This window comes from Oncorhynchus mykiss, chromosome 7, assembly GCF_057628025.1.
Source record: "Oncorhynchus mykiss isolate SJ-2025 chromosome 7, ASM5762802v1, whole genome shotgun sequence".
Taxonomy (NCBI): Eukaryota; Metazoa; Chordata; class Actinopteri; order Salmoniformes; family Salmonidae; genus Oncorhynchus; species Oncorhynchus mykiss.
Window position 1 is genome coordinate 79,423,574 of NC_143028.1, and position 12,139 is coordinate 79,435,712.

Genomic DNA, 12,139 nt, shown 5'->3' on the forward strand with positions numbered 1-12,139 from the left:
GGGGACAGAGTTTTGTTACACACATTTGAATGCCAAAGACACACCAGAATGGCTTTCCAAGACGTGTTGAGTGTTCCTGAGTGGTCCATTCTCAGTCCTGAATTTAATTTGCTTGAAAATCAGACAAGGTTTGAATATTGCTTCCCATTAATTATTTAGAGCCAGCACACAAACACAATGTTTTGTTCTGGGTTGATGGTGCCGGAGGGAATGGTGTCCGTTTTCTCACTCGTCATCCCCCTTCCATCTCTCTTCCTTCAACTCCATCTCTGCATGTTGGTCATTCCTTCTATCTGGTGATTAACATGCCTTCTCAGAGAGAGAGAGAGATGCTAGAGTGCAGCGTACAGGAGATCAATGGGCCAGAAAAATGGATCATTGTTGGTAGGATAGTAACACAGGGAGGTCACGTGTCAGCCATGTCACGCCTGCACACATCTTACAGACATTAAGATCTTACAGATCTTTATGATAGAGGGAAGATAAATCCCTTTCAGTGTAGATACTACAGTCTGTTCAAATCAAATCAAACTTTATTGGTCACGTGCAAACGGTACAGTGAAACGCTTACTTGCTAACTCTCCTCAACAATGCAGTACAACATCAATCCAGAATCAAATGGCAAATATAAAAGTCAAAACAGAACAAGCAGTAATAAAACTAGTATGAGAAGTATATATATATATATATATACACACATCTCTCAAACTGTATATTCTATGTCAAATTATGAAGACAGCCGTGGTATATCAGACTGTATAGCATGGGCATGACAAAACATGCTCAAATTACATTGGTAACCAGTTTATAACAGCAATAAGGCACCTCTGGGGTTTGTGATATCTGGCCGATATACCACGGCTAAGGGCTGTACCCAGGAACTCTGTGTTGCGTTGTGCGTAAGAACAGGGCTTAGCTGTGGTATATTGGCCATATACCACAACCCAGAGGCTCCTTACTGGTTAAGTAGCCTAAAGTGAGTAATGTAAAAATGACTTGCGTCTGTACTGCAATGTATTGGCAGTGAAGCTGGAGGTGACAGCCCAGACTGTCTGTACTGCAGTATATTGGCAGTGAAGCTGGAGGTGACAGCCCAGACTGTCTGTACTGCAGTATATTGGCAGTGAAGCTGGAGGTGACAGCTCAGACTGTCTGTACTGCAGTATATTGGCAGTGAAGCTGGAGGTGACAGCCCAGACTGTCTGTACTGCAGTATATTGGCAGTGAAGCTGGAGGTGACAGCCAAGACTGTCTGTACTGCAGTATATTGGCAGTGAAGCTGGAGGTGATAGCCCAGACTGTCTGTACTGCATTATATTGGCAGTAAAGCTGGAGGTGACAGCCCAGACTGTCTGTACTGCATTATATTGGCAGTGAAGCTGGAGGTGACAGCCCAGACTGTCTGTACTGCATTATATTGGCAGTAAAGCTGGAGGTGACAGCCCAGACTGTCTGTACTGCATTATATTGGCAGTGAAGCTGGAGGTGACAGCCCAGACTGTCTGTACTGCATTATATTGACAGTGAAGCTGGAGGTGACAGCTCAGACAGTCTATTTTCTCTCTCTAGGTTCTTCTTCTATTGTCACAGAAAGCTTCATCTTCTTTTTCAGACAAGATTATCTACTTTTAACCAAACCAGTTTGGTTGTTTCTGCCCTTCTGTAACCATAGAGGTTGGTCTTGAAACAAAATTGGAACCATTCTTCCAATGCCTGTGAGGCGGGGATTATAGGGCATGTTATTCCAGACCATCAAAAGGAGACAAAACGGTGGATACCATCAGAGCGCACACAGACACACACACACACACACACACACGTCATGTTGTTCTCGTCACTGGACTCCTTTGATACACAAATACACACCAATATGACATCACATCAGCATATTTGACACACACACACACACACAATGACACATCCCATCAGCACATGACACACACACAATGACACATCCCATCAGCACATGACACACACACACACACACACACAATGACACATCCCATCAGCACATTTGACACACACACAATGACACATCCCATCAGCACATGACACACACACACACACACACACACACACACACACACGCCACGTCCCATCAGCACGACTAGACCGTGACCTTCTCTGTTGTCAGATTGTAGCCGACCAGCAGACAAAAGACACGATTTCTCAAAATGACAACAAAAGAAGATTGATTCATGAGAAAGGAATGTTTCAGAATAATTACCACAGTGAATCGATGTGACAAAAGAGTTTAGAAAACTGTCCATTGTGTACTATGTACTGTCTGTCTGTGTGTGTGTGTGTGTGTGTGTGTGTGTGTGTGTGTGTGTGTGTGTGTGTCTGGCTTGGAGTCATAAATGTAAAAAAAAAAAAACTCAGTCTTTTGTCAAAGTTGTGTTCTATCAAGACAGGGGCATTGTAATGCATCTCCTTTTAAACTACACAATATACAGACATCTTAATGAACAAATAACACACACGCACACACGTGGATTCTTCATCTACTCCCTCTCTGTCTTCTATCTCTTCAGTACTTTCAGACGACAACGATTCAATCTACCCTCCGTTTTCAAGCCCCTTTTCATATAGTCACTAGGTACACAAACCAGCGTTTCATCCAGCATCTCTCTCTGCATATCGAGACGTTTCCACCAATGTGTCTCAGCCAGACAGAACGAGAGCTCTCGGGGCCTCAGAGGTTAGTAGCTGTAGTAATGAGCACCATGGAGTCTTCAGAGCTTCCCTAGCCCGATCTCTGACCCCTCGCAGTGTCATCACAAGGAGGCAGGCAGAGCCAATCCAGCACCACTGTTTGCAGGCAAACAGATAAGAGGTAGTGTTAACCCTAGGGGTTTCCTCTCTCCGTCTGCTTCCTCTTCTCTCTCCATGTCTCACTCTCTGTCTCCATCTAGCATATCTATCTCGTCTTCATTTCTTCTACTCATTGTATTGTTTTTTTTTGTACGATGGGGAATTGAATTGGCCGAGGGACCAGTTTTCTACAACAACGACCTTTAGGACGGATGACAAAATGCTAGAGAGTTTTTCCTAGCCACCGTGCTTCTACACCTGCATTGCTTGCTGTTTGTGGGTTTTAGGCTGGGTTCCTGTACAGCACTTTGAGATATCAGCTGATGTACAAAGGGCTTTATAAATACATTAGATTTGATTTGATGGTCTTCTGTGACATTTCATTTTGTAGGAAGCTTAGCGCTGCTATTGAACCAGAGAGGAAAACTGTCCAGGAACGTATCATACAAAATAGTCCCACTCGGATTATTTATCAACTGCCAGGGAATAGGTAAGAAAAATCATTAGCTTCTCGTGACAGAAGACAAACGCCAGCACTGTTGTTGTTGTCATCCTTCAAACAGTGTCTTTTAACTTCTGTCCAGGTGCCTGAGCTAAAAGGAGCGATTAGCTTGGCTGGTTTTCTGAAACTACTGTAGGTAAACACTGTAGGTAAACACTGTAGATAAACACTATGTATACACTGTAGGTAGACACTGTAGGTAAACACTGTAGGTAAACACTGTAGGCACCACAGTGCATTGGGAAAGTGTTCAGACTCCTTGACCTTTTCCACCTGTTGTTACGTTACAGCTTTATTCTAAAATCGATGATTTGTTTTTGCTCATCAGTCTACAAATAACACCCCATAACGACATCACAACACCCCATAACGTCATCACAACACCCCATAACGACATCACAACACCCCATAACGTCATCACAATACCCCATAACGACATCACAACACCCCATAATGAAAAAGCGAAAAGTTTTATTTATTTATTTATTACAAATAAAAAACTGAAATACCTTATTTACAAGTATTCAGACCCTTTGCTATGAGACTCGAAATTGGGCTCAGGTGCATCCTGTTTCCATTGATCATCCTTGAGATGTTTCTACAACTTGATTGGAATCCACCTGTGGAAAATTCAATTGATTGGACATGATTTGTAAAGACACACACCTGTCTATATGTCCCACAGTTGACCGTGCATGTCAGAGCAAAAACCAAGCCATGGGGGGGGGTCGAAGGAATTGTCCGTAGAGCTCCGAGACAGGATTGTGTCAAGGCACAGATCTGGGGAAGGGTACCAAAAAATGTCTGCAGCATTGAAGGTCCCCAAGAACATGGAAGAAAATAGAAAACGTTTTAACGGAAGACGTTTGGAACCACCAAGACTCTTCCTAGAGCTGGCCACCGGGCCAAACTAAGAAATCGGGGGGAAAAGGGCCTTGGTCAGAGAGGTGACCAAGAACCCGATGGTCACTTTGTCAAGGCTCCTCTGTGGAGATGGGAGAACCTTCCATAAAGACAACCATCTCTGCAGCCCTCCACCAATCAGTCCTTTATGGTAGAGTGCCCAGACAGAAGACACTCCTCCGTAAAAGGCACATGACAGCCCACTTGGACTCTCATACCATGAGAAACAAGATTTTATGGTCTGATGAAACCAAGATTGAACTCTTTGTCCTGAATGGAACGGTCTGCCTACCCATGTCAGAGACGCAAACTCGGTCTCAACCTTTAAGTCTCTACTGAAGACTCATCTCTTCAGTGGGTCATATGATTGAGTGTAGTCTGGCCCAGGAGTGGGAGGGTGAACGGAAAGGCTCTGGAGCAACGAACCGCCCTTGCTGTCTCTGCCTGGCCGGTTCCCCTCTTTCCACTGGGATTCTCTGCCTCTAACCCTATTACAGGGGCTGAGTCACTGGCTTTACTGGGGCTCTCTCATGCTGTCCCTGGAGGGGGTGCGTCACCTGAGTGGGTTGAGTCACTGATGTGGTCATCCTGCCTGGGTTGGCGCCCCCCCCCCCCCCCCCTTGGGTTGTGCCGTGGCGGAGGTCTTTGTGGGCTATACTCAGCCTTGTCTCAGGATGGTAAGTTGGTGGTTGAAGATATCCCTCTAGTGGTGTGGGGGCTGTGCTTTGGCAAAGTGGGTGGGGTTATATCCTTCCTGTTTGGCCCTGTCCGGGGGTGTCCTCGGAGTGGGCCACAGTGTCTCCTGACCCCTCCTGTCTCAGCCTCCAGTATTTATGCTGCAGTAGTTTATGTGTCGGGGGGCTAGGGTCAGTTTGTTATATCTGGAGTACTTCTCCTGTCCTATTCAGTGTCCTGTGTGAATCTAAGTGTGCGTTCTCTAATTCTCTCCTTCTCTCTTTCTCTCTCTCTCTCTCTCGGAGGACCTGAGCCCTAGGACCATGCCCCAGGACTACCTGACATGATGACTCCTTGCTGTCCCCAGTCCACCTGGCTGTGCTGCTGCTCCAGTTTCAACTGTTCTGCCTTATTATTATTCGACCATGCTGGTCATTTATGAACATTTGAACATCTTGGCCATGTTCTGTTATAATCTCCACCCGGCACAGCCAGAAGAGGACTGGCCATCCCACATATGCTCTCTCTAATTCTCTCTTTCTTTCTCTCTCTCGGAGGACCTGAGCCCTAGGACCATGCCCCAGGAATACCTGACATGATGACTCCTTGCTGTCCCCAGTCCACCTGACTGTGGTGCTGCTCCAGTTTCAACTGTTCTGCCTTATTATTATTATTCGACCATGCTGGTCATTTATGAACATTTGAACATCTTGACCATGTTTTGTTATAATCTCCACCCGGCACAGCCAGAAGAGGACTGGCCACCCCACATAGCCTGGTTCCTCTCTAAGTTTCTTCCTAGGTTTTGGCCTTTCTAGGGAGTTTTTCCTAGCCACCGTGCTTCTACACCTGCATTGCTTGCTGTTTGGGGTGGGTTTCTGTACAGCACTTTGAGATATCAGCTGATGTACGAAGGGCTATATAAATACATTTGATTTGATTTGATTTGAATGCCAAGCGTCACGTCTGGAGGAAACCGGGCACCATCCCTACGGTGAAGCATGGTGGTGGCAGCATCATGCTGTGGGGATGTTTTCCACCATCCCTACGGTGAAGCATGGTGGTGGCAGCATCATGCTGTGGGGATGTTTTCCACCATCCCTACGGTGAAGCATGGTAGTGGCAGCATCATGCTGTGGGGATGTTTTTATGCGGCAGGGACTAGGAGACTAGTCAAGATCGAGGGAAAGATGAACGGAGCAAAGTACAGAGAGATCCTTGATAAAAACCTGCTCCAGAGCGCTCAGAACCTCAGACTGGGGTGACGGTTCACCTTCCAACAGGACAGCGTTCGAACTTCAACCCGATGAACATCTCTGGAGAGCCCTGAAAATAGCAGTGCAGGGACGCTCCCCATCCAACCTGACAGAGGATCTAAAGAGAAGAATGAGAGGAACTCCCCAAATACAGGTGTGTAAAGGGTCTGAGTACTGTGGCAAACCTCTTCAAGGTTAGGAGGGTTTGTCACAAATTAAGTGAGAAACTGTCACCAAATCACCCCAGAATGAGAGTTCTTTCGAACAGGACAGTACCTGTGTGTTTGTTTCTCCGTCCTGGTCCACCCAGGCCGTAGGCGAGGTCAAGGATAGCAGGGTTCGGTACACGAATCGGGTTCTCGGTAGGTCCAGGTCCAAACGCCAAAAGGTAAATCCAAAACAATCCAGCTCATACACGGTAAATCCAGCCAATCTCTATCGTCTTTTCCTCTATTGTTCATAGATCCTTCCAGCCCTCTCTCTCTCTCCCTTCCTGGTTTTTCTTGACCCTTTATCTGTGGGTCGGCTCCACCTTCTGAGGGTTCCCCTTGCTTCTGGGACTTGTAGTTTTGGCAGTCGGCCATTTAGTGATCTGTAGTTATGATCGGGTGGCCATTTTAGTGATCGGGCAGAGCCCGTTTATTAGTTCTGCTCTCATATATCTGCCATTTACCACTCGACCCCCTTCTTTGCCACATGTAAATGTAATATCCGTTTTTTTATACAGATTGATATCTATTTATATGTAGATTGAGGGGGGAAAACAAAAAACATAATTTTAGAGTAAGGCTGTAACTATATGGGCGGCAGGGTAGCCTAGTGGTTAGTGTTGGACTAGTAACTGGAAGGTTGCAAGTTCAAATCCCTGAGCTGACAAGGTACAAATCTGCCGTTCTGCCCCTGAACAGGCAGTTAACCCACTGTTCCGAGGCCGTCATTGAAAATAAGAAGTTGTTCTTAACTGACTTGCCTAGTTAAATAAAGGTAAAAAAAATAAATAAATATGAAGTATAAAGACATGTTCTGTAAAACGTAAAACGTCACGTTGGCGTGACGGCTGTGTAAAGCAGATATAGATAACACTGACGTCGGGACCTTGGCAAACGCACCAGTGAGTGAGTGATGACCATGAAAAACACCAGACATCTGATGGCTATGGCTGTGTTCAGAAAGTACATTGTTCTTCTGCTTTTTATCTAGCTCTATTTGGGACATTTTTTACCTTGCCTCGCTAAACTAATGGTAATCAATCCTCCGACGACGACAGGAGTAGGACGGTAAAACATCTGATTACGTGTTCGTTAACTTTGCACAAGCTGCATTTGAAGCACCATGTATCCACTACAAGGCTAAACAAGGATTCTGATGAGGAACTGCACTTCGCAGAAGGGGGGGGGGGGGGGGTAACGCCTACTTCCTGCTACTTCTTTTCTGTCTTCCTCTAATCTGTCTATTCCTATTCTCAGAAGGTCCCTAAGAAGAACCAGTCCAGGACGATTCGTCTGTAATATCGTCCCCCTTTAGCCTGTAAACCAGGGGTGTAAAACTCATTTCACGGAGGGCCGAGTGGGTTTTTGGTTTTTATTTTCTAAGGGCGGAGCGAAAACCCAGAGACACTCGGCCCTCCAGAATATCGACAGAAACATGGCAAACGTTGTTTAGAATCAATCCTCAAGGTGTTTTTCACATATCTATTCAATCGCTTCTACTGGTTTCTCAGTAGAAGCGATTGGAATAATGGCTACCTCTGTACTTTACGTGAGATTTTCTCTCCGGGAGCATCATGTGACCACTTGCTGAATGTGGTCCCTTACGGCTATTCTTCAACATAAATGCGTAAAACTATGTCACAATGCTGTAGACACCTTGGGGAATACGTAGAAAGCGTAAGCTGGTTGATAGCACATTCACTGCTCAATAGGGACTCATTGGAACGCAGCGCTTTCAAAACCTGGGGCACTTCCGGATTGGATTTTTCTCAGGCTTTCGCCTGCAACATCAGTTCTGTTATACTCACAGACAATATCTTTACAGTTTTGGAAACGTTAGAGTGTTTTCTATCCAAAGCTGTCAATTATATGCATATTCAAGCATCTTGTCCTGACAAAATATCCCGTTTAAAAACGGGAACGTTTTTTTTCCCAAAAATGAAAATACTGCCCCTAGTGTCTCAACAGGTTAAAGGGACACTTTGGGATTTTGGCAATGAAGCCCTTCATCTACTTCCCCAGAGTCAGACCCTTCATTTACTGTCTACAACATGTCATCCGGTGATCCGGAAATATCCCTCTGATGACAACGTACAAGCCTCACAGCATGCTTGCATCTGTTTGTGTGTGTGTGTGTGTAGGTGTGTGTGTGTGTGTGTAGGTGTGTGTATGTGTGTAGGTGTGTGTGTAGGTGTGTATGTAGGTGTGTGTGTAGGTGTGTGTGTGTGTGTGTGTGTGTGTGTAGGTGTGTGTAGGTGTGTAGGGGTCTCAGACCCATGGGGGAGGCTGTAGCTACATAGCTAAATGCTGTGTGACAGACAGCACTCACACAATAATTTTTTTACTGAGAAACAAACCAACGAGGATGATAATGAAGGTTCTCTTCCCTCACAGCAGCACTCAGAGATAGACGCACGCACGCACACTTTTAAAGAGCAAACAAGTTCTTCGGCATACGCAAACAGACGGGCAAATTCTTATGTAAATGCTATGATGATAATTAATATTACTGGGGAGAGACACAGTTGGAGGGGGGGACACAGGTAAAGGGGGAGACAGGTGGAGGGAGGGTGGGGGAGAGGGGGAGACAGGTGGAGGGGGGGAGAGAGAGGGGGAGACAGGTGGAGGGGGAGAGAGAGGGGGAGACAGGTGGAGGGGGGAGAGAGAGGGGGAGACAGGTGGAGGGGGGGAGAGAGAGGGGGAGACAGGTGAAGGGGGGGAGAGAGAGGTGGAGACAGGTGGAGGGGGGAGAGAGAGGGGGAGACAGGTGGAGGGGGGGAGAGAGAGGGGGAGACAGGTGGAGGGGGGGAGAGAGAGGTGGAGACAGGTGAAGGGGGAGAGAGAGGGGGAGACAGGTGGAGGGGGGGAGAGAGAGGGGGAGACAGGTGGAGGGGGGGAGAGAGAGGGGGAGACAGGTGGAGGGGGGGAGAGAGAGGGGGAGACAGGTGGAGGGGGAGAGAGAGGGGGAGACAGGTGGAGGGGGGAGAGAGAGGGGGAGACAGGTGGAGGGGGGGAGAGAGAGGGGGAGACAGGTGAAGGGGGGAGAGAGAGGTGGAGACAGGTGGAGGGGGGAGAGAGAGGGGGAGACAGGTGGAGGGGGGGAGAGAGAGGGGGAGAACGGTGGAGGGGGGGAGAGAGAGGGGGAGACAGGTGGAGGGGGGAGAGAGAGGGGGAGACAGGTGGAGGGGGGGAGAGAGAGGGGGAGACAGGTGGAGGGGGGGAGAGAGAGGGGGAGACAGGTGGAGGGGGAGAGAGAGGGGGAGACAGGTGGAGGGGGGAGAGAGAGGGGGAGACAGGTGGAGGGGGGGAGAGAGAGGGGGAGACAGGTGAAGGGGGGGAGAGAGAGGTGGAGACAGGTGGAGGGGGGAGAGAGAGGGGGAGACAGGTGGAGGGGGGGAGAGAGAGGGGGAGACAGGTGGAGGGGGGGAGAGAGAGGTGGAGACAGGTGAAGGGGAGAGAGAGGGGGAGACAGGTGGAGGGGGGGAGAGAGAGGGGGAGACAGGTGGAGGGGGAGAGAGAGGGGGAGACAGGTGGAGGGGGGGAGAGAGAGGGGGAGACAGGTGAAGGGGGGGAGAGAGAGGTGGAGACAGGTGGGGGGGAGAGAGAGGGGGAGACAGGTGGAGGGGGGAGAGAGAGGGGGAGACGCGGGAAGAGAGGGGGAGACAGGTGAATGGGGGAGAAAGAGGGGGAGACAGGTGAAGGGGGGAGAGAGAGGGGGAGACGGGTGAAGGGGGGAGAACGAGGGGGAGACGGGTGAAGGGGGGAGAACGAGGGGGAGACAGGTGAAGGGGGGAGAACGAGGGGGAGACAGGTGAAGGGGGGAGAGCGAGGGGGAGACAGGTGAAGGGGGGAGAAAGAGGGGGAGACAGGTGGAGGGGGAGACAGGTGGAGGGGGGGAGACAAGTGGAGGGGGGGACAGGTGGGGGGGAGACAGGTGGGGAGGGGGGGAGACAGGTGGAGGGGGGGGAGACAGGTGGGGGGGGACAGGTGGGGGGGAGACAAGTGGAGGGGGGAGACAGGTGGGGGGGAGACAGGTGGAGGGGGGGACAAGTGGAGGGGGGGGAGACAAGTGGAGGGGGGAGACAGGTGGGGGGGGAGACAGGTGGGGGGGGGGGAGGTGGGGGGGGGAGAGAGAGGGGGAGACGCGGGAAGAGAGGGGGAGACAGGTGAAGGGGGGAGAAAGAGGGGGAGACAGGTGAAGGGGGGAGAGAGAGGGGGAGACAGGTGAAGGGGGGAGAAAGAGGGGGAGACAGGTGAAGGGGGGAGAGAGAGGGGGAGACAGGTGAAGGGGGGAGAGAGAGGGGGAGACGGGTGAAGGGGGGAGAAAGAGGGGGAGACAGGTGAAGGGGGGAGAAAGAGGGGGAGACAGGTGGAGACAGGTGGAGGGGGGAGACAGGTGGAGGGGGGGAGACAGGTGGAGGGGGGAGACAGGTGGGGGGGAGACAGGTGGGGAGGGAGGGAGACAGGTGGGGAGGGAGGGAGACAGGTGGGGAGGGGGGAGACAGGTGGAGGGGGGAGACAGGTGGAGGGGGGGAGACAGGTGGAGGGGGGGGGAGACAGGTGGGGGGGGGGGAGACAGGTGGGGAGGGGGGGAGACAGGTGGAGGGAGGGGAGACAGATGGGGGGAGACAGGTGGGGGGGGGGGGACAGGTGGGGGGGAGACAGGTGGGGGGGGGGACAAGTGGAGGGGGGGAGACAGGTGGGGGGGAGACAAGTGGAGGGGGGGAGACAGGTGGGGGGGAGACAAGTGGAGGGGGGAGACAGGTGGGGGGGGGAGACAGGTGGGGGGGGGGGAGAGAGAGGGGGAGACGCGGGAAGAGAGGGGGAGAGGTGAAGGGGGGAGAAAGAGGGGGAGACAGGTGAAGGGGGGAGAGAGAGGGGGAGACGGGTGAAGGGGGGAGAAAGAGGGGGAGACAGGTGAAGGGGGGAGAAAGAGGGGGAGACAGGTGGAGACAGGTGGAGGGGGGAGACAGGTGGGGGGGGGAGACAGGTGGGGAGGGGGGGAGACAGGTGGAGGGGGGGGAGACAGGTGGGGGGGGGACAGGTGGGGGGGGAGACAAGTGGAGGGGGGAGACAGGTGGGGGGGGGGCAAGTGGAGGGGGGAGACAGGTGGGGGGGGGACAAGTGGAGGGGGGAGACAGGTGGGGGGGGGGGACAAGTGGAGGGGGGGAGACAGGTGGGGGGGAGACAAGTGGAGGGGGGAGACAGGTGGGGGGAGACAAGTGGAGGGGGGAGACAGGTGGGGGGGAAGGGGGAGAGAGGTGGGGGGGAAGGGGGGAGAGAGGTGGGGGGGAAGGGGGAGAGAGGTGGGGGGGAGACAGGGAGGGAGACACAGTTGGAAGGGGGGAGAGACGAGGGGAAACAGATATAATCTCTGACCAATCACTGCTGCCGTACAGAAACCCCCACAACACAGTGAGAAAGAGAAGAGAGTAGGCGAAGCAGAGAGAGAGAGACAGAGACAGAGACAGAGAGAGAGAGAGAGAGAGAGAGAGAGAGAGAGAGGAGAGAGGAGAAGAGAGGGGAGAGAGAGAGAGAGGGGAGAGAGAGAGAGAGAGAGAGAGAGAGAGAGAGGAGAGAGGAGAAGAGAGGGGAGAGAGAAGAGAGGGGAGAGAGAAGAGAGCAGGCATAGCACAGAGAGAGAGAGGGGGGAGAGAGAGAGAGAAGAGGGGAGGGAGAGAGAGAAGAGAGGGGGGAGGGAGAGAGAGAAGAGAGGGGGGAGAGAGAGAGAGAAGAGAGGGGAGAGAGAAGAGAGGGGTGAGAGAAGAGAGGGGAGAGGG

At 51.3% G+C, this 12,139-nt stretch overlaps 1 protein-coding gene across 5 annotated transcripts in view; it reads right to left on the reverse strand.

The window, feature by feature from the left end:
- Positions 1 to 12,139, reverse strand: part of rnf123 (ring finger protein 123) — a 259,771-nt gene that overhangs the window by 53,328 nt on the left and 194,304 nt on the right. The gene's annotated exons all lie outside the window — the stretch shown is intronic.